Here is an 18,783-nt window from a genome sequence, read left to right as displayed (position 1 = left end):
GATCAGACTGAATATAATTGTAAGAATTATTGGTGGCACCAGAATGCAGGTTGCCCATACCACTATTGTAAATTGCACTCAGCCAGGGTATGGGACGAATACCCGAGAAAGTCTAACCTCCTCAGGACTCGCTACCCGACAGGGACTCCCAACATATTCACTTGGATAATAACAGATCCAGGGCACTCCCGGTGGACATCGCCCCAACATGGGGCAGTCTACTACGATGCCAGTAGTAGCTGGCCTAGTAGCCACCTGTACTTGTGGCAGAGTCTAGTCCAGATTCGACCCTTAATCCATACACAAATCCACAGACAGGAAACCAAGCTATCACAAGACTTGCAGCCCTTCTCCTGGCTAACCCTATTACAAGAAGGGCTAGCATTCGCCAACCTCACCGGTTTAGGCAACCTGTCCTCTTGCTTTATGTGTGCAACCTTAGGAAGACCACCATTAACCGCTGTTCCCCTTTCCTCCCCACCCACAAACTATATGCCAGATTCTAATTCATCAACAGTTGCAATACCTGATGTAGCCCTGTACCGTGACCCATACCAAGAGAAATACCCCTACTGTTATTCAGCATTTAGTAGCAGCCTCTGCAACCAGACGGCTACATACCCTAATAGCCCCATACGTGCTCCCCCTGGTGTGTTCTTCTGGTGTAATATGACTCTGTTAAAAACTCTGTCCAAAAGCATCTCTGACGGACAGTTGTGCATCCCTGTTACACTAGTTCCCCGACTGACCCTGCTGACCCCGGCAGAGTTCATAGGCTGGGCAGGGACTGCCCCAACTGAAACTGCGCGACATAGACGAGCAGTTTTTCTACCACTAATTGCCGGAATATCCTTAACCACCTCTGTCGTCGCAGCGGGGTTAGCAGGAGGGGCCCTACAACACTCCATGATAGAAAACGACAAGCTGTTACAACAGTTCTCTGTTGCTATGGAAGACTCCGCCTATTCCCTAGCCTCCCTTCAGCGGCAGCTCACCTCCCTAGCACAGGTCACCCTTCAAAACCGCAGAGCCTTAGACTTACTCACAGCTGAGAAAGGAGGTACCTGTATGTTCCTCAAAGAAGAATGCTGTTTCTATCTAAATAAGTCAGGGTTAGTTGAGGAAAGAGTCCAATGCCTACACGAACTAAGCTTAGAAATGAAAAAGCAACAATTCACTACAGCTGCTAACAATTGGTGGAGCTCTTCAATGTTTTCCCTTCTGGCACCCCTTTTAGGCCCCCTAATGTCTTTACTACTTCTATTCACTATAGGCCCCTGTGTGGTAAATAAAATTTTACAATTTGTCAGAGAAAGGTTTGATACCATCCAACTAATGGTCCTCCGTAGCCATCACCAGCCTCTCCTGCACCCAGAAAGTGAGGCTATATTATAAGACTCTGGAAATCCAAGATTGGACATCCAGTTACTTATGAGAAGGGGGAAATGAAAGGACACAAAGATAGATATGTGCCCGCCCCCCACCCGCTACACCCTTGTTCTGCTCTCTAATCTTTGCACATACCAGAGATTTCGTAAGTTCTGTGAGTACCTGGTTTTCTGCACGTACCAGAGATTTTGTTTTGCACATACCAGAGATTTTGTAAGTTCTGAGGCAAGGTCACAAGACGTGTTTAAGTAAGATAAACTCTTGCTGCCATAAACCTGCTCTCCCGCCTCAAAGTTTGAACCAAAATATCAGAAATGGCAGGAACCAATCATAGTTAGCCAAATCGCCTTGTTCAAACACTAGCCAATCATATATCTGATTTGTATAATAACTCTATGCCCACTTTTCTTAGACTATATAACACTGCTCGGAGCTCAGTGGGGGAGCTCTCCTGCCCGTCTCGTTTCACGAGCGAGGGAGAGTTCCAGGTTCGAACCTGTAATAAAGATCCTTGCTGCTTAGCTTTGACTCTGGACTCTGGTGGTCTTCTTCAGGGAATAAACGGTCTGGGCATAACACCTGTTCTCCTCTTTCTAGATGAGTAACCATTCATCTTCAGCCTGTACCCTTTTCGAATGCACCCTGAACCCTGGGAGTCCTCTGAAAAAAATACCTTCTTTTCTTTCCTCCTCTGTTTTCTCTTCACTGATAGGTAATTGTATCTCCATACTATGGGACACTTCCTTCGGATGCATCATCCAAACTGGGAAGAGTTAATTTCCTACACTTTAAACAGTTTTTTGTTTTGTTTTGTTTTGTTTTTGCCTGCCAGTCTTTTGGCCTCCCTCTCCCTGTGTAAACTGGTAAAAGGCCTTGGAATTTTTGAACTGTCCTTACCCCTGACCCTTGTTTTGTTTTAATACATGTTTTCTAATAACCAATTTGTCTTTTCTTGCCTTCAGGCCAGCAAACTCCAAACTGGCATGCAACCAGAGCCTCAAACAATGATCCCTTTTTCCAGGGACCCTTTGATAGGCCTCTGAGGGAGCTCTGACTGTCATTTTCCCAAAACAGCACCTGCTGTCAGCAGGAAGCAGTTAAGATCACTCTTTGTCCTTATCCTTATTCTGACAGCAATTAGATGTACTTCTTTATAAGGGGAAATGAGACAGCCAATGCCTAGGCAGATAAAAAGGGGGTCCCTGGAGAATCTCCAACCCACCCCTAACAAGTGTTTATATCAGATGCTTTTGTGCTATGAGGAAACCTGCCCAGGGCTTGGGCATGCCCACAGTGGACTAGAGCCCAACGTGTGCACTGGGGGAATTGGATGGAGCCACAGGGAATTCACACCTTATGCAGGGGAGGAGCCTGCTCTCTTCAGCTCATGTGGTGACCTGGAAATCAATCTGTGAGGTGGAGGGTCTGTGGGGCTGTTAGCAGGACTCCATCTCATTTTGCTGAGAGGTTTTTTTTTTTTTTCCTTTTTTCCTTTTCACCCAATAAATTCCTCTCTAATTACCCTTCAATGTGTCTATGCACCTAGTCCTTCCTGGTCATGTGACAAGAACCTTTTTTTCTACAACATCACTGTCATCCTCACTCCCTTCCCCTCCGTATAACATAAACATACTAAAATTGTGTATTAAAACCACACTGAGATACCACTACATACTAACTAGAATGAGTTCAAATTAAAAGACTGATAATACCAGGTATCAGTGAGAATACAGAACAACTGAAACACTCATACACTGGTGGGAGTAAAAACTGTTGCAGCACTTTGGAAAATAGTTTGACTTCATCTAATAAAGTTGAAGATATCCATACTTTTGTGACCCAGCAATTCCACTACCACGTATTTACCCTACAGAGTTGTGTGCACCTGTGCCCCAAGAGACAAGCACAAGGAATGTTCATGGCAGCATTGTTCATCATACCCTCAAACTTGAAACAACCCAAATGTCCATCAACAACAGAAAAGAGAAAGAAATTGTGCTATGTTCATACAACAGAATTCCATACAGCATCAAAAATGAACAAACTACTGCTACACACATCAACCTAGATGAATCTTGTGGACACAGTTCTGAGAGAAATTCACCAGGCCCCAAAAAGTACACACTGCATGATTCTATTTACATAAATTTCAAAAATGGGCAAAACTAAACCCATTTTAGTACACACTCATGTGTACACATTCCATGATTCATTTACATAAATTTCAAAAATGGGCAAAACTAAACCCTACTTAGGTGGTCATACAGTATAGCTAGTAAGTTGGAGATTATTACACCTTCAGGAAGAGGTGGACATACCAGGCAAAGGTTTGCATAAGTGAGGGGCTCCATGCGAGTTTATTAAAATCAACAAGTAGATGCAAAATGAATGAATGAATGGGAATGAATAAAAGACTGTCAGGAAAGCCTGGCCAGCAGCAGGCAGCTCCAGGCTACAGATTAGTGTGGTGTCTCCAGTGAGAAAGGACAGAAGGGAGTGTTCCTGGAACCTCTGCAATAGGAAACATCCTGGTTCAAGTTGACCAGAGAGCCTGCTGGCTCCATGCCATTTATGCCATCTTGTCCTCTTATTACACATCAAAGACGTCTCTCTCATGGGTACTTAGTACATGCATGCTCATGACTGCCACAACCAGGCAGTCAGAGTTTCTAGGAAGTTCCAGATGGGTCTTGCCGCACATCACAGGAGAGGCAGAATGAGTCTTGATCCTAATTTCCCATGACCAAGTTTACTATTTTTATAAAGGTGCCAAAAAATAGACATGAACATTAATTTTTCTAAAAAGAAATTATTTTGGCCAAATATATCTTCCAAACTCTATGCAGTTCTTTAGTAAGAAAATGAGGAATGTACAGGGCACAATAATCCTTCCATATGGACACTACATCCCAGTGAGTTTCAGGTGGGAGATCCAGTCCCTGGCCTGGACTCCTAGTGTATATCTCTGGGCTAGACTGTGGCAATGGTCCTTTAACTGTTCTGGCTTTCTCTACCCAATCTGGTCATCAAAACCCAAGGGGCCTTTGCTTTGCTTGGCAAATAGTGGACACTATAGGTGTTAGTTCCTCTTAGCCTTCCTGAACTAATCCAGGGCTTCTTTCCCATTTCATGTCTCCTGCCTCCTAAAGTACAGCTTCTGTGCTAACCATGCCACATTTCTCACCTGCCCAAGACTTCTCAACTGGGAAGCACTTCTACATCTCTTTGATCTGGGTTCAGAATTATGTGTACCACTATCTGGTAGCTCACAGAGGGCAGGGACCATATGGGGGATTCCCTGTCTTCCCAAGCCCCTACCACAGCGTCAGAGCCTGGTTTGGTGGACGAATAGGAAAGGGAGCAGGGTAAGGATCAATTTAATATTGTGATTTAGTGCTACAGTAGCCCAGATAAATTTCTCCTTTGAGCTGCCTTAGTATCACACATTTTACATTTCCAAGTAGCCCATGTAATGTTGCATGACCCTGAGAGTAAATGCCTCCTTAAATGTTGTGCCCTGGGCACTCCACTTGCTACTTCTTAGTTCCAGCATTGGTTGCCAATTCTCTTTTTATGTGGGATCTCAGGCAAGTTGGGCCATCTCTAAATTGTGTTTCTGGGCCTCTGCAATAGGAAACATCCTGGTTCAAGTCAACCAGAGAGCCGTCTGGCTCCATGCAATTTATGCCATCTTGTCCATCTTTTAAAACTGGTATCCAGTTTGATGAACTGTGTCCATCTTTTTAAATTGGTTTACATAAGACCCTAGAACTGCCCTAGCCAGCCCAAGTAAAGAGCCTTGGGGCACTAACTCTTTCCATTCTGAAGCAGTTACTATTGCCTAAGCAATCTTAGGGTAGCTTAAATCAAAAGCACAGGCTATAGGCACAGAACTTTAAAATGTTTTTATAGGAGAAAATGTCTTCACTTAAAGATTGTGAGCAAGCCATGTTTTTGCCCTCTGGTCATTTTTATTTTGTTTTGTTGTGTTTTGTTTTCCAGCATTTGTGTAATTATTTGTGTCTTCAGTTGCTATTTAAAAAAAAAAAAAACCACTTACCATGACAACTATAACAGTTTTGTCTCAATAAAATGAAGCTTCAAAAATACTGAAATATGTAGGACTCTACTATGCCTCCTTTTTAAAAAAAAAAAAAAATCAACAAAATTTTCTTCTCTTTAGAAAAGCTGTCTCACTATTCTCCACTTTCTCTGTGTTACTTGTCACAGAAAGCCGGAAGACTTCAACAAGGAATACCCAAGGGCTAAAATCAAATGAAATTTTCATAAAAAGCCAGGTCATGAAAAATCAAAGGATGACAAACTAGAGATTTATCATGGACATATTCTGAAGATGTGTACAGGTTCTTTTACATACAATGTTTCATTTTATCATGATTTTACCTCATTTTACAGAAGAGAAGAACACTCAGAAGTTCAATCACTCGTCCAAAGAGGCAGGGCTAACCCAGGGCAGACCTGCTCCAGTGATCATTCTCTTCTGGCTTATCACAACATTGTTTATTTAAGCAGTCTGGTCACCTAATTATTATAATCAAGCAAAAACTGAGCGTTCAGAATGATCTTTTTCAAATAGAAAACTAAGAGTTTTTGTTAAAAAATAAAATTGATCCAGTTACTAGTCTTCCTGTCAGTATACCTTTGGAACAACTATAATCCCCTCTCACCTGGCTCCCTCTGCCCTAAGTCAGATCAGAAATTGCAGGGTTAGGGAGGCAAGGAACCCCTGCTGCAACCCACAAGAATGGCTATCAAAAGGACAAATAATAACAAGTGTTGATGAGGATGTGGAGATATTGGACCTCTCACACACTGCTATGTGGATATGTAAAATGATGCAGCTGCTGTGGAAAATAGTCTTGTGGTCCTTCAAAAGGTTAAACACAGAGATACAATAGGACCCTGCAATTCCATTCCTAGGTATATGACAAAGAAAATTTAAAAATTTACATCCAAAGAAATACTTGCATATGAATGCTCCTAATTCAAATTATTCATAATAGCCGATAAGTGGAAACAACCCAAATGTCCATCAACTGAAGAATGGATAAACAAAATATGGTATATCCATACAATAGAATACTATTCAGTCACAAAAATGAAGTACTGATTGATGCTACAATATGAATAAACCTTGAAAACATATGCTAAGTGAAATAAACCAGTCACAAAAACACAAAAACTATATGATTAGCTTGTCTGAGGTTCCTAGATTAGTCACATTCAAATAGACTGAAGGTAGAATGGTAGTGGCCAGGGGCTGGGCAAGGGAGGAATGGGGAGTTAGTGTTTAATGGGACAGAATTTCAGTTTTGCGAGATATAAAGACTTCTGGAGATTGGTTGCAAAACAATGTGAATGTACTTAACACTACTGAAGTGTACACTTAAACATGATTAATATGGTAAATTTCATGTGATATGTGTTTACCATAACAAAAAAAATAGGTTCTGTTTATACGAAATGTCCAGAATGGGCAAATCCAGAGTGACAGAAAGTAGATTAGTGGTTGCCAGGAGCTGGAAGGAGGGAGACTGGGAAGTGACTGCTAATGCATGGGGTTTCTCTTGGTGGTGATGAATATGTTCTGGAATTACATAATGGTGATATTTGCACAACCTTGTGAATACATTGAAAAAACACTGAATTGTATGCTTTAAAAGGGTAAATTTTATCTCAAAATTTTGATACAAGAAAATAAAAGAATCTGGAAGTAGGAGCTGGAGTGTATGTCAGAGATGAAAGGAAAAGGAAAAACAGGAAATTGATGATTATGAGAAACCATGCAAAAGCAACACATTGCTTCCCTGCTCACAAACATCTCATTGTCTGCAGGTGCAGACAATCATACACCAGTTAGCTCAAACCAAGAGTGGGCTTCATGGCTGGAGATAAAATAACGCAAAATACATATCCATTATGATTATTTTAAACGTAACACAAGATTGCCATGAAACCCAATTGATAACCACTCCTAATGGCTGGTCAGTGGCTAACTAACTTGAAGATACAAAAAATAATTATAATATGAATAGATACTAATATTCTATTTGAATACAGCCTAATGGCACTTATATGTCCTAATTTCATGCTTTTCTAATAATGTCTGCCTCATTCTCACTACTGTTGTTGGATAATAGAAATCTCTTTGGACAGCTAATAGGATACTAGAGTAAATTAACAATAGCCATTAAGCTATTTGAGAAAGTCTGGTTCCTACTGGACTTGTTAGAAGTACATCAAACCTCTTGATTTATAACAGTGTAGGGTGTGAGTTCCTGGCTGCCCCATAAGGAAGGAAATTGCCGGAAGCCCTTATAGAATGAAGAAAAGTGAGAAGGTTCTTGGAAAGTGGACTGAGCTTTTAACTCTGCAAGGGACCCTCAGCACTCTTGGCATACTGAAGTGAAAGCTCTGTACCTAAGTACCACTGAATCCAGCAGGTGAGCCTCCTCTCAGGTTCATCTTGCAAGATTGGCTTCTTTGCTTTTCCTTTTTCAAGTAAGTTATTCTATTCCTGGCAATGAATAAAATGACCAAAGTGAATGCATACAGAATGAAGCTAAAGTCATGCTAGAGATATTGTCAAATTTAAGTAGACCACAGTACAGAATGAAGAGCTCAGAGACCCAGCAAGATCCAGCTATGCATGGGAATATAGGATACAATAAATGTGGTATCACAGGTTACAGAAAAGCATGGATCAGTTAGTAGACAGTGCTGGGAAAATTGTCTTATTATGTGAGAACAATCAAACTAGGTTCCTGTCTAACAACCTATATGAAGATGGATTCCAGATGATTTCAAGGATAATCATGGGCCGGGCATGGTGACTTATGCCTGTAATCCCAGCACTTTGGGAGGCTGATGTGGGTGACCTCCTCACCTGAGGTGAGGAGTTCGAGACCAGACTGGCCAACATAGTGAAACCCCATCTCTACTAAAAATACAAAAATTAGTCGGGCATGGTGGCATGCACCTGTAGTCCCAGACACTTGGGAGACTGAGACAAGAAGATCACTTGAACCCGAGAGGTGGAGGTTGCAGTAAGCCGAGATAGTGCCACTGCACTCCAGCCAGGGAGACAGGGCAAGACTCCATCTCAAAACAAACAAACAAACAAAGAATAATTATGAAAGGAAAAAATGGTAACAACAAAAAAGAAATTGTGAAATACTGTTTTTGTCTTGGAATGGGAAAGGATTTCTTAAGACTCTAAAACCAAAAATGTGAAGTCTATGCTAATTGATTTGATTGCATTACAATTAAGGATTTATGTTCAATGAAGGACACTATGAACAAAATTCAAGATGGATGGCAGGATGGGAGAAAATATTTGCAATATTTAAAACCAAGAGGAACTAACTTTAAGCTAGATAAGACTTCTAAAAAGCAACACAAAAAAAGACAGAAAGCGTAATAGAAAAATTGTTAAAGTATAAAGGAGCAGTGATATGATTTGGCTCTGTGTCCTCACTCAAATCTCATCTCAACCTGTAATCCCCACGTGTGGAGGGAGGTGACTGGATTGTGGGGGCATTTTCCCCCACGCTGTTCTCGTGATAGTGAGTGAGTTCTCACAATATCTGATGGTTTTATAAGGGGATCTTCTCCCTTCACTAGGCACTTCTCCTTCCTGCCACCTTGTGAAGAAGGTGCCTTGCTTCCCCTTCACCTTCCGCCATGATTGTAAGTTTCCTGAGGCCTACCAAGCCACGAGGTAGGCCTCTTTTGTTTATAAAACCTCTTTTGTTTATAAATTAAACCTCTTTTGTTTATAAATTATCCAGTCTTGGGTAGGATTTTGATAGCAGTGTGAAAATGGAAAATACAAGCACGTAATTTATAAAGGAGTTAACCCCAAAAGCAAACACACATATGAGGAGATGCTCCAATTCATTATAATCACAGAAATGTAAATTAAAGCAACTATGTAATATCACCTTATACCTGCTAGACAGGAAAAAGTAGAAAGCTGGAGATTACCAAGTATTAACAGAGCTGAGGTATTATAGGAATTCACATGCTTTGTTGTGGGAACATAGACAGGGCCAGCCAATTGGAAAGAAATTAAGCAAATACTGCTCAGTTAAATTAAGTATACACAGTCTCCATGGTTCAGCAATTTTGCTTTTGTATGTATGTGTGCATATATGTATGTACGGGTGTATGTATATATAGGAGTATGTGTATATATATAATATTAACTAATAGACACATGTTCATAGCAGCATTATTCATAATAGCCAAAAAATGAAAACAAGCCAAATGTTCATCAACTGATGAATTGATAAATAAAATACACTCATACAACAAAATGCAATTTGGCAATAAAAAGAAATAAAGTGGCAGGTGCGGTGGCTCATGCCTGTAATCCCAACACTTTGGGAGGATGAGGCGGGTGGATCACAAGGTCAGGAGTTCAAGACCAGCCTGGCCAAGATGGTGAAACCCAGTCTCTACTAAAAATACAAAAATTAGCCGGGCATGGTGGCGGGCACCTGTAATCCCAGCTACTCAGGAGGCTGAGCCAGGAGAATCGCTTGAACCTGGTGGGCGGAGGTTGCAGTGAGCCGAGATTGTACCACTGCACTCCAGCCTGGGTGACAGAGAAAGACTCTGTCTGAAAGAAAGAAGGAAAGAAAGAAAGAAAAAGAAAGAAAAGGAAAGAAAAGAAAAGAAAGGGAAATGAAGTACTGATATAGGCTATAACATGAATGAACCTTGAAAAGGTTCATTATGCTCAGCGAAATAAGCCAGACACAAATGGACACATGTTATATGATTCTACGTAGATGAGATATCTAGAATAGGCAAACCCATAAGGACAGAAAGTGGATTTATGGTTGCCAGGTGCTGGAAGTTGGGGACATGGAACTTCACTAACAATAGATTTGTTATTTCTTTTTTGGATGATAAAAATGTTCTAAAGTTAGACCATAGTAAAATTTGCAAAACTCTGTGAGTATACTAAAACCATTGAATTGTATACTTCAAATGGGTGAATTTTATAGTATATGAATTATAATACAATAAAATTGTTATTAAAAAAGGAATGAATGAATGCATGCAATAGTAAACAAAAACATAAGCAGGGTTTGCATGGACTTATGATAAGAATGTGCCCATAACAAAAGAGTGTGATTAATTCAATCCTCTGCTCCAGTGGTACCTGCCTCTTTTTTTCTGACTTTGCTGATCTTCCTGGACATTGTAGATTTCTGAAACATATGATATTCTTTTTTGACTTTCTCCTGCTCACCTTGTCCCAGGTCCTCAGCTCTTCACATTCTGGGCCTGGGTTGGGCCTTGGTCTGAACCATGCTTCAGATATTGTAGGCTAAGTAGAGCCTGGTGCAGATAGAGGATATGGTAGACAACTTCTGACATGGCTCTCAGCGATTTCCGCCTCCTAGAATTCATGACCTTGGGTTATCCCCTCCCCCTTAAGTGTGGGCTGGACTTAGTAACTTCCTTCTATCTAACAGAATATGGCAAAAGTGATGGAATTACAATTTTATGATAAGATTACAAAGGACTGAATTTCATTTTGCTGTCTCTCTCTGTATGTGTCTCTCTGTCTCTTTTATTGTTACTGTCTCTTGTTCTCTAGCTTGCTTGCTGTTATGTTGTAAGATAATTTATGGAGAGGCATACATGGCAAAAAGAAACACAAGAAGTGCCTCTGATCAAGAGGTGATGAGGAACCGAGGACTAAAAACCTTTAAGGAACTGAATTTTGCCATGTACCATGTAAGTTGTCTTGGAAGTGTATCCTCCCAAAGCTGAATCTTCAGATGAAACTGCAGCCTTAGCTGACACCTCGAGTGCAGCCTTGTTAGAGATTCTAAAATCAGACAACTCATCTAAATCACACCAGAACAACTGATCCATGGAAACTGTGAGATAATAAATATGTGTTAAGACATTAAGTTTTGGGATAACTGTTTATGCCACAGTAGAGAGGTAGACAACGAATACAGAGGACAAAGCATATTAAATATGCTCCTTCTTTGTCACCAGAACTTTGGAACTAAGCTTCTCTTGCAGTTGGATGGGGTTAAGTGCCTGGCCCATAAAAACCTCTCAATTTGGTGATTTGTTTTTACAGTTCCAAACCCACCCTTGGACGGGGCATAGCGGCTCATGCCTGTAATCCCAGCATTTTGTGAGGCTGAGACAAGAGAATTGCTTGAACCCAGGTGTTTGAGACCAGTCTGGGCAACATAGTAAGACCCCATCTCTACAAAATTAAATTTTAAAAAAATAACTAGGCATAGTGACACGTGCCTGTAGTCTCACCCTCCCTGAGGTGGGAGGATCGCCTGAGCCTGGGAGATTAAGGCTGCAGTAAGCCGTAATCGTGCCACTGCATACCAGCCTGGGCAACAGAGTAAGACCTTGTCTCAAAAACAAAAACAAAAACAAAAAAACACCCTTGGCTTCCCAGTACCCTCAGAGTAAAATCCGAAATAAGTCTTTACTGTAGCCTACAAAATCTTACATGATCTGGTCCCTGATACCTTTCTGGACTCATCCTACTCTCCCTTCACCCTCTCTTCCCTAGACACACTGGTATCCTTTCTGGTCATTGAAACAAATATGTTTTCACTTTGGTGGCTTCACCTTTTGGTTTCTCATTGGAAAGGTAATCCCTGCAAGACGTTTAAATAACTCACTACCTCACTTCTTACAAGTCTCTGATAAAATACTATCTCCTTAAAGAGGCCTTTTCCAACAACCACTACAGTAAGCTTCAATTCTCAATCTCAATTCCCTTCTCTTTATTTTTCATGATAGAATTTATCACTACCTAAAATTGCACGTACTTACTTGTGTATTTGTTCTGTCTCCTCCCTATAGAAAGTCAGTTCCATGAGGGCAGGGGCTTTCTTTTGTTCACTGTTATATCTCCAGTGCCTAGAACAGTGCCTGGAACCTATGGCCAGATCAGGGAGGAGAGGGTATTGGGAGAGATGACAAGTCACTTCCCAGAGGCGTTGTATTTTGAAGCAGAAAGGGGCAGAAAGCATCCAGAGAGAAACAGTTGCGCATTCAGGGAGCTCCAAACCTGTCGCATCACCAGGGATTCTTGGGATTCTTGAGGGATGCCAGAATATGCAGCACAAAGGCAGACAATTCTCAGTATATCTCTCACCTTAACTGTATAACTAGTTCTGTAAAAAGGTATTTTAGATGGTTGCTCAATAGGCTTATCTTCATATGTGGCTTACTCTTTATGAGGGCTGCTTTTTCTAAGTTTTCTTTATTTGCATTTTGTTCTTTCATGACTAATTATCACGTATAATTTAACTGCATGATTTAATTAATCGTCAAAATGCAAAAGTGCAAAATTTTATGTAGAAATAATTACTGACACAGGCAAACACTTGTTACTTTAGAACGAACAGCTGGTAGCTAATTTTGCTCACAATTACCTAATTGTAGGTTTAGCAGCATCTGAATTTGTTATATATTCAAAAGAGATTCCATCTTTTTTAATAAATTTTTTTTCTAAATTTGAAAGAAGAGTGCATATAAGCAAAAGGTTAAAACATGATTTTGTAAAACATGGAGAGGAATACTATGTGGAGTAAAATCTAATTAGAACACTAATTAATGAGAACAGATGAAGTGAAGTTTAGGACTGTGTTTATTGTTGCAGTTAACAGATTCTATAATATTGACAAAATTCAATGGGAGAAGATCGAAAACATTTATGAAAAGCAAACAACAGAAAAAAAAGTGAAGTAAATGAATGCATTGTCCAGTGGTTCTATATATCATGAAGGCATAAATGAGGAAGGACCAAAACAAAGACAGGTTAACAAAGGGAGCTAAGGAAAACTGTGGAACTCAAGTAAGAATTTGGAAGCCCTAGGGATGCAACATTGAGGGAAATAAAATATCTTGATTCTCTATGTTACAGTTACACATTGAATGACTAATTCTATTAGAAGGCCAGTCAGTCCTTGGAAAACAGTGCGGACACATGTGAGCACAACCTTTGACACAGCGACCTCCTTCCTGATCATAATCTCCAAAGCGGGGTGGGGGTGGTGAGCCTATGCATAAAGCTACTTGTTACAGTTTTACACACCATATGAATTATTCTGGGAATGAATAGAGCATAGTAAAATGAATATTATAAAATAAAGAGATGACTTTATGGAGATTTTAACAAATGAGGAAAATTAAAAGGCTGCCTCATTCACTATCACGTCTGTGTTTTTGTCAGAAAGCAGTTAAAAGCCAATTTAAAACTTTATATCATTTTTTCATGCTGAATTTTCTACTTAGATGTAAGAGGAACAAGAGTTATTAAACACCTTGGTTGGAGAAAAGACATATTTTTGGCAGTTTTTTGTCATGGTGATTTTGCTGCTTATGGTCAATAAACTTGTTAATCAGCATTAATTCGGCTACATAGTTTCAAATATTTTGAATGAAGTTTAACCAAATATATTTGTTAATATGTGATTTTTAAGACAGCATGCAGATGATCCTTTTAAATTCTACTATATTTTATACAAGTCATATATTTGGGGCACAGTTTATCTGTTAAATAAAAGTCTAATTTTTTAAAAATGTTATATATACATTATCTATATCTATTAGCAACTGAAAAACAACTATATCACTATCAATAAATTTGTGCTCTTGCATTATTTACTGAATATTTGTGAAGTTGAGTCCCTTCTCCACTAAATTATTCTTTTTTTTTTTTTTTTTTTTTTTTTGAGATGGAGTCTCACTCTGTCTTCCAGGCTGGAGTGCAGTGGTGTGATCTCAGCTCATTGCAACCTCAACCTCCTGGGTTCAAGCCATTCTCCCTCAGCCTCCTGAGTAGCTGGGATTACAGGCGTCCACCACCACACCTAGCTAATGTTTGTATTTTTAGTAGAGACAGGGTTTCACCATGTTGACCAGGTTGGTCTCAAACTCCCGACCTCAAGTGATCCACCCACCTCAGCCTCCCAAAGTGCTGGGATTACAGGCATGAGCTACTGCACATGGCCTCCACTAAATTATTCTTAACCAGAGGAATTAAGCTAATGTCTTTACTTCTCAATTTAATTCTATAAAAACACTTTGAATATCTACTATACACAAAACTATATTTTATTAGCAACATTTCATCAGAAATATTTCAGCAGCAACATTTCAGAGCTATATGATAAAAGAAATTCATGGTTTGGGCTGGGGAAGTTGGTGTTTACACATTAATCAAATTAAATGCACCATTGTTTTTTTCTTCTTTTCTGTTTGTTGTTGTATTTGTTGTTGTTGTTGTTGTATTTGTTGTTGTTGTTGAGAGAGGCTCTCACTCTGTTGCACAGGCTGGTATGCAATGGCATAATCATGGCTCACTGCAGCCTTGACCTCCTAGGCTCAGGTGATCCTCCCATCTCAGCCTCCCAAGTAGCTGGGATTACAGGCATGTGCCACCATGCCGGACTACTATTTTTTTTTTATTTCTTGTAGAGATGGGGTTTTGTCATGTGGCCAGGCTGGTCTCAAACTCCTGGGGTCAAGCGATCTGCCAGCCTCGGCCTCCGAGAGTGCTGAGATTACAGGGGCAAGCCACTGCACCTGGCCAAAATGCACCATTCTTTAACTATCTTTTTTTCTACCTTCCAGTTTCGAGTCAGAAGAAGCTTTATTTATTTATTTATTTATTATTATTATTATTGAGACAGAGTTTCACTCTTGTTGCCCAGGCTGGAGTGCAATGGCACGATCTCGGCTCACTGCAGCCTCCACCTCCAGGTTCAAGTGATTCTTCTGCCTTATCCTCCCGAGTAGCTGGAATTACAGTCACCCGCCGCCACACCTGGCTAATTTTTGTATTTTTAGTAAAGACAGGGTTTCACCATGTTGGCCAACTGATCTCAAACTCCAGACCTCAGGTGATCTGCCCGCCTTGGCCTCCCAAAGTGCTGGGATTACAGGCATGAGCCACTGCTCCCGGCCTATTTATTTATTTTTAAAATGGGGTCTTATTCTGTCTCCCAGGCTGGAATGCAGTGGTGCGATCATAGAAAGAAGCTTTTGTAAAAAGGAGGGAGCATCATTGTTTTCAGATTATTGATATAACTGTGTTCTTTCTGTGTCTATATCTCAGCTTCATTTAAATCCCACTCAGGCTTCACCTCTTTAATTAAACCCTGACTCATTTTGCCTACCCCTGATTTTTGCCCTTCTCTGGTTACCTTTAATATCAATCCTGTGTTGTATATCTTTTTTTGTATTGAATTAGCTATTCATGGTTATAAACCTTCTCTAAGACTGACTTCTCCAGCCAGATTGTAATTTCATTTTGCAAGAAATGGGGATAAGGCCTGTTATTTTTCAATGCTATCCTACTGTTGGGCATGCTGTGAGAATATCAGTAAATGTGGATTGATTGCTTGACAATGCTGCAGTATTATCTGCAAATATACTCTAGGCAATTGATGTACATATTAACTCCCTAAAATTCTGGAAAACCTGTAATCAGTTGTTCAAAAATGTAGTCAAGTCTCAGAAATCCTAGAAGAGGCTAAGAGTTATTCTGAAACATTCAGAAGTTAAGTTTAAAGAATATTTCAAAAGACAGGCATTTTCGTTATTTCCATTCCAATGAAATACTTTCATTATTTCATTTACCAACACATATGAAGATGGGAAAACACTTACCAGAAGTCTGTGCCAAGGAAGAGATGTGAATGATATGCAAACAGGATACTACTCACCTGAAATGGATGAGGTAAATTTACCTGAGAACCAGGTCTCCATGGTTCACCTGTTTCTTGTCTACCTTACCTCCTTCAACTTATTCACATACATTACTTAGCAAAGGTCACCTTGCTAGCTCCCAAATGTGAAACTTCAGCCTTTCTTAGCCTGATTTATCATTACTTTATAATTTTAAAATTAAGAATCTGTAATGTTTGACTGTGGAGGAAACTCATGGCTGTTCAAGCCAAAACAAACAAAAAATCTCCTGGGGAGCTTGACTTAGTGGTTCTTCCCTGAAGGAAAATGACCAAGCCCTGCCTAATGTCAGCCTCAGGGAAAGCCTTCAGAACCAGGAAGAAGGATTTAAAAATTCTTAAAATTGCTTTTTTGTTTATACTTTAATTTTGAAGACTCAACAATTATTTTAAATTTTGCTCAGTGCCTTAACCAGAGTGTTTCCATATTGAAAGCATTAAGTGGAATGACTTCTGGCTGGAAAATACAAACAAATTTTAGTTATCTCAATCACTAAGAACCAGAGAGTAAGGCCCACCCTGCCTGGCAAACAAGGGATTAGCTTCTTGGCTTTTGGGGCTAGGAGAAAATAGTTAATGAACTTGCTAATATTCACTGTCTGCTGAGTAATTTGCTTACTCCTCAAGCCCCACATCTATATTGTGAGGGGTGGAAACTCTCGGTGATGCTGTTTCAGTATTTCTGAACCCCTCCAGTAATAAATCACTTAATGATCTACCAGAGAGAGAATATCCGATTTTAACATGCATCTCAAAAGCTATAAGCTGTCCTGTGCATGCAAGCAATAGGACCCTAAAAACAGCGCCTTAACAAAAATGTGCAAGACTTAACAAAATGTTCGAGCCCGATTTCCTAAAACCTCCTGACTTTACATTGAAAGGAGTGCAATCAGCTTTGCCTTACAGGAAATGGAGTTTTGTGTCCTTCACTTACCTGAAAGCAGTATTTATTCACACCTAATACTTGAAAATGGGTTAATATTGCAACATTGGACTGGGGGACTGGATAATGTTTAGCGTCGGGCACAAGAGCAGAAAATGATTCCCTCTGAATGTTTTCAAATTATATACTTCCCTACTGGTGTGGTAAAATAAGCTTTAATTTAGACGGCCCCTCTGGATAACGTTGCATGTTGGTTTGTTGTTGAACATCCACATATCTCTTTTAACTCTAATTATTTGTTTATTTGAACTAATCTTAGCTCTGGTCAATGGTAAAATGTGAAGGGCTAATTTCAGCAGATGTTTGAAGCCAGCTCTGTCTAAAGCTCTGTAGGGAGCCTCTACACAAGAGCCCTGTGTCGGGTGAGGGGGAAGGGGCTAGAGGTCAGGGTCATAGGTAAATCAATACCAGTTTCCAAGGAATGAAAGCAGAAGCAAATCAGAGACCTGGAAGGGTCTCATCCTGGGAAATGAGAAAGAAAGATATTATATGAGCAGTTACAAGGTTGGAATAGAACATAGAGGGAGGAGATGATGCATGAAGATAAAGACTGGGCAGCTGAGGGCAAAGAGATGCTAAAATGACAACTTATAGAATGGAAGGGCCAGAACAGGGCTAGATCAAGCCTGATGATTAGTTGGTGCCTTCTATAAGAATGAGGTAGAATGAGGTGCAGGAAGTAGGATGTGTGTACTATTTCTCTGCCAGTTATTGCTACCCAGACACTGTCAATCTGCCATTTTGGAAATGCATCTCCTTAATCACAAAAAGAATTTAGGGAGAAAATATGCAAGGTTGAATTACCTACCTCCATCCACATGGTTGGACAGACAGCACCTACTGCCTAAGATTCAGCAGCAACATGATGTATAAAGAGCCTTTTGAGCGTTCATTTCCATTCTCATTTCCTGTGGAACAACTCAAAAAGCACCCTTGCCCCTTTGTTCATTTCAAAATAGATTAATCTTAATCTGCATCTGGGAGAAGTATCTATCAAATGGGAACAGATGATCCATCTGCTGATTCGTGAGTTATTAAGGCAGCCAGTACCACATAAATACAAAGACTATTCAAATGAAGGTAACCTTTCTGTACAAAATGGTACCTACCAATTAAAACTTGTGAAAGTTGTCTTTGTCCCTATGTGGAACAGTACGGTTGTTAAATAGGTGCTACTCCATTATGTTGAAATTTAAATTGAATATTCAAAATATTTACATAGTACTTCTTCAAACTAGATTGAAAATGTCAAAACCATGTATATTTAAATTACACTCTCATTGTGTGAAATTAGAGGACATAGACAAAATGTTGTTTTTGTTGGAGAGTAAGTGACCCTTTCATTAGAACTTAGCAATTTCGAAGGATCAGTTAATCAACAGAGAGGTCTCTGGAGTTATCATTTGTGCTTTTTACCAATATTACGCCAGCATTGTATTGGCAACTGTGTGAAGAGTACACATTGTGCTTTTTGAAAACAGAGACTGATAGGAATTATTTTCCTTATAAATAATGCATGAGAAAGAAAACAAAGTCTTTTTCACTATTATTTTTCAAGTACTTTATTCTAATCATTTTGGAACAATTGAACATACATCATCTTGTCTCTTTTTATGATTATAAAAGCAATACATACTTATTGTAGAAAAATAAAAAATTTGAAAAACAAGTTTC

General features: G+C 39.8%; 1 long non-coding RNA gene across 1 annotated transcript in view; it reads left to right on the top strand.

The window, feature by feature from the left end:
- LOC135969329 (uncharacterized) overlaps positions 1-18,783 on the top strand; it is a 70,759-nt gene that overhangs the window by 11,408 nt on the left and 40,568 nt on the right. The window contains exon 2 of the long non-coding RNA XR_010584511.1: positions 7,673-7,853. This is a non-coding gene — a long non-coding RNA (uncharacterized lncRNA). The remainder of the gene's footprint in view (positions 1-7,672; positions 7,854-18,783) is intronic.

The sequence above is a fragment of the Macaca fascicularis genome, chromosome X, assembly GCF_037993035.2.
Source record: "Macaca fascicularis isolate 582-1 chromosome X, T2T-MFA8v1.1".
NCBI lineage: Eukaryota > Metazoa > Chordata > Mammalia > Primates > Cercopithecidae > Macaca > Macaca fascicularis.
This window is presented reverse-complemented; position numbering and strand designations above follow the sequence as displayed.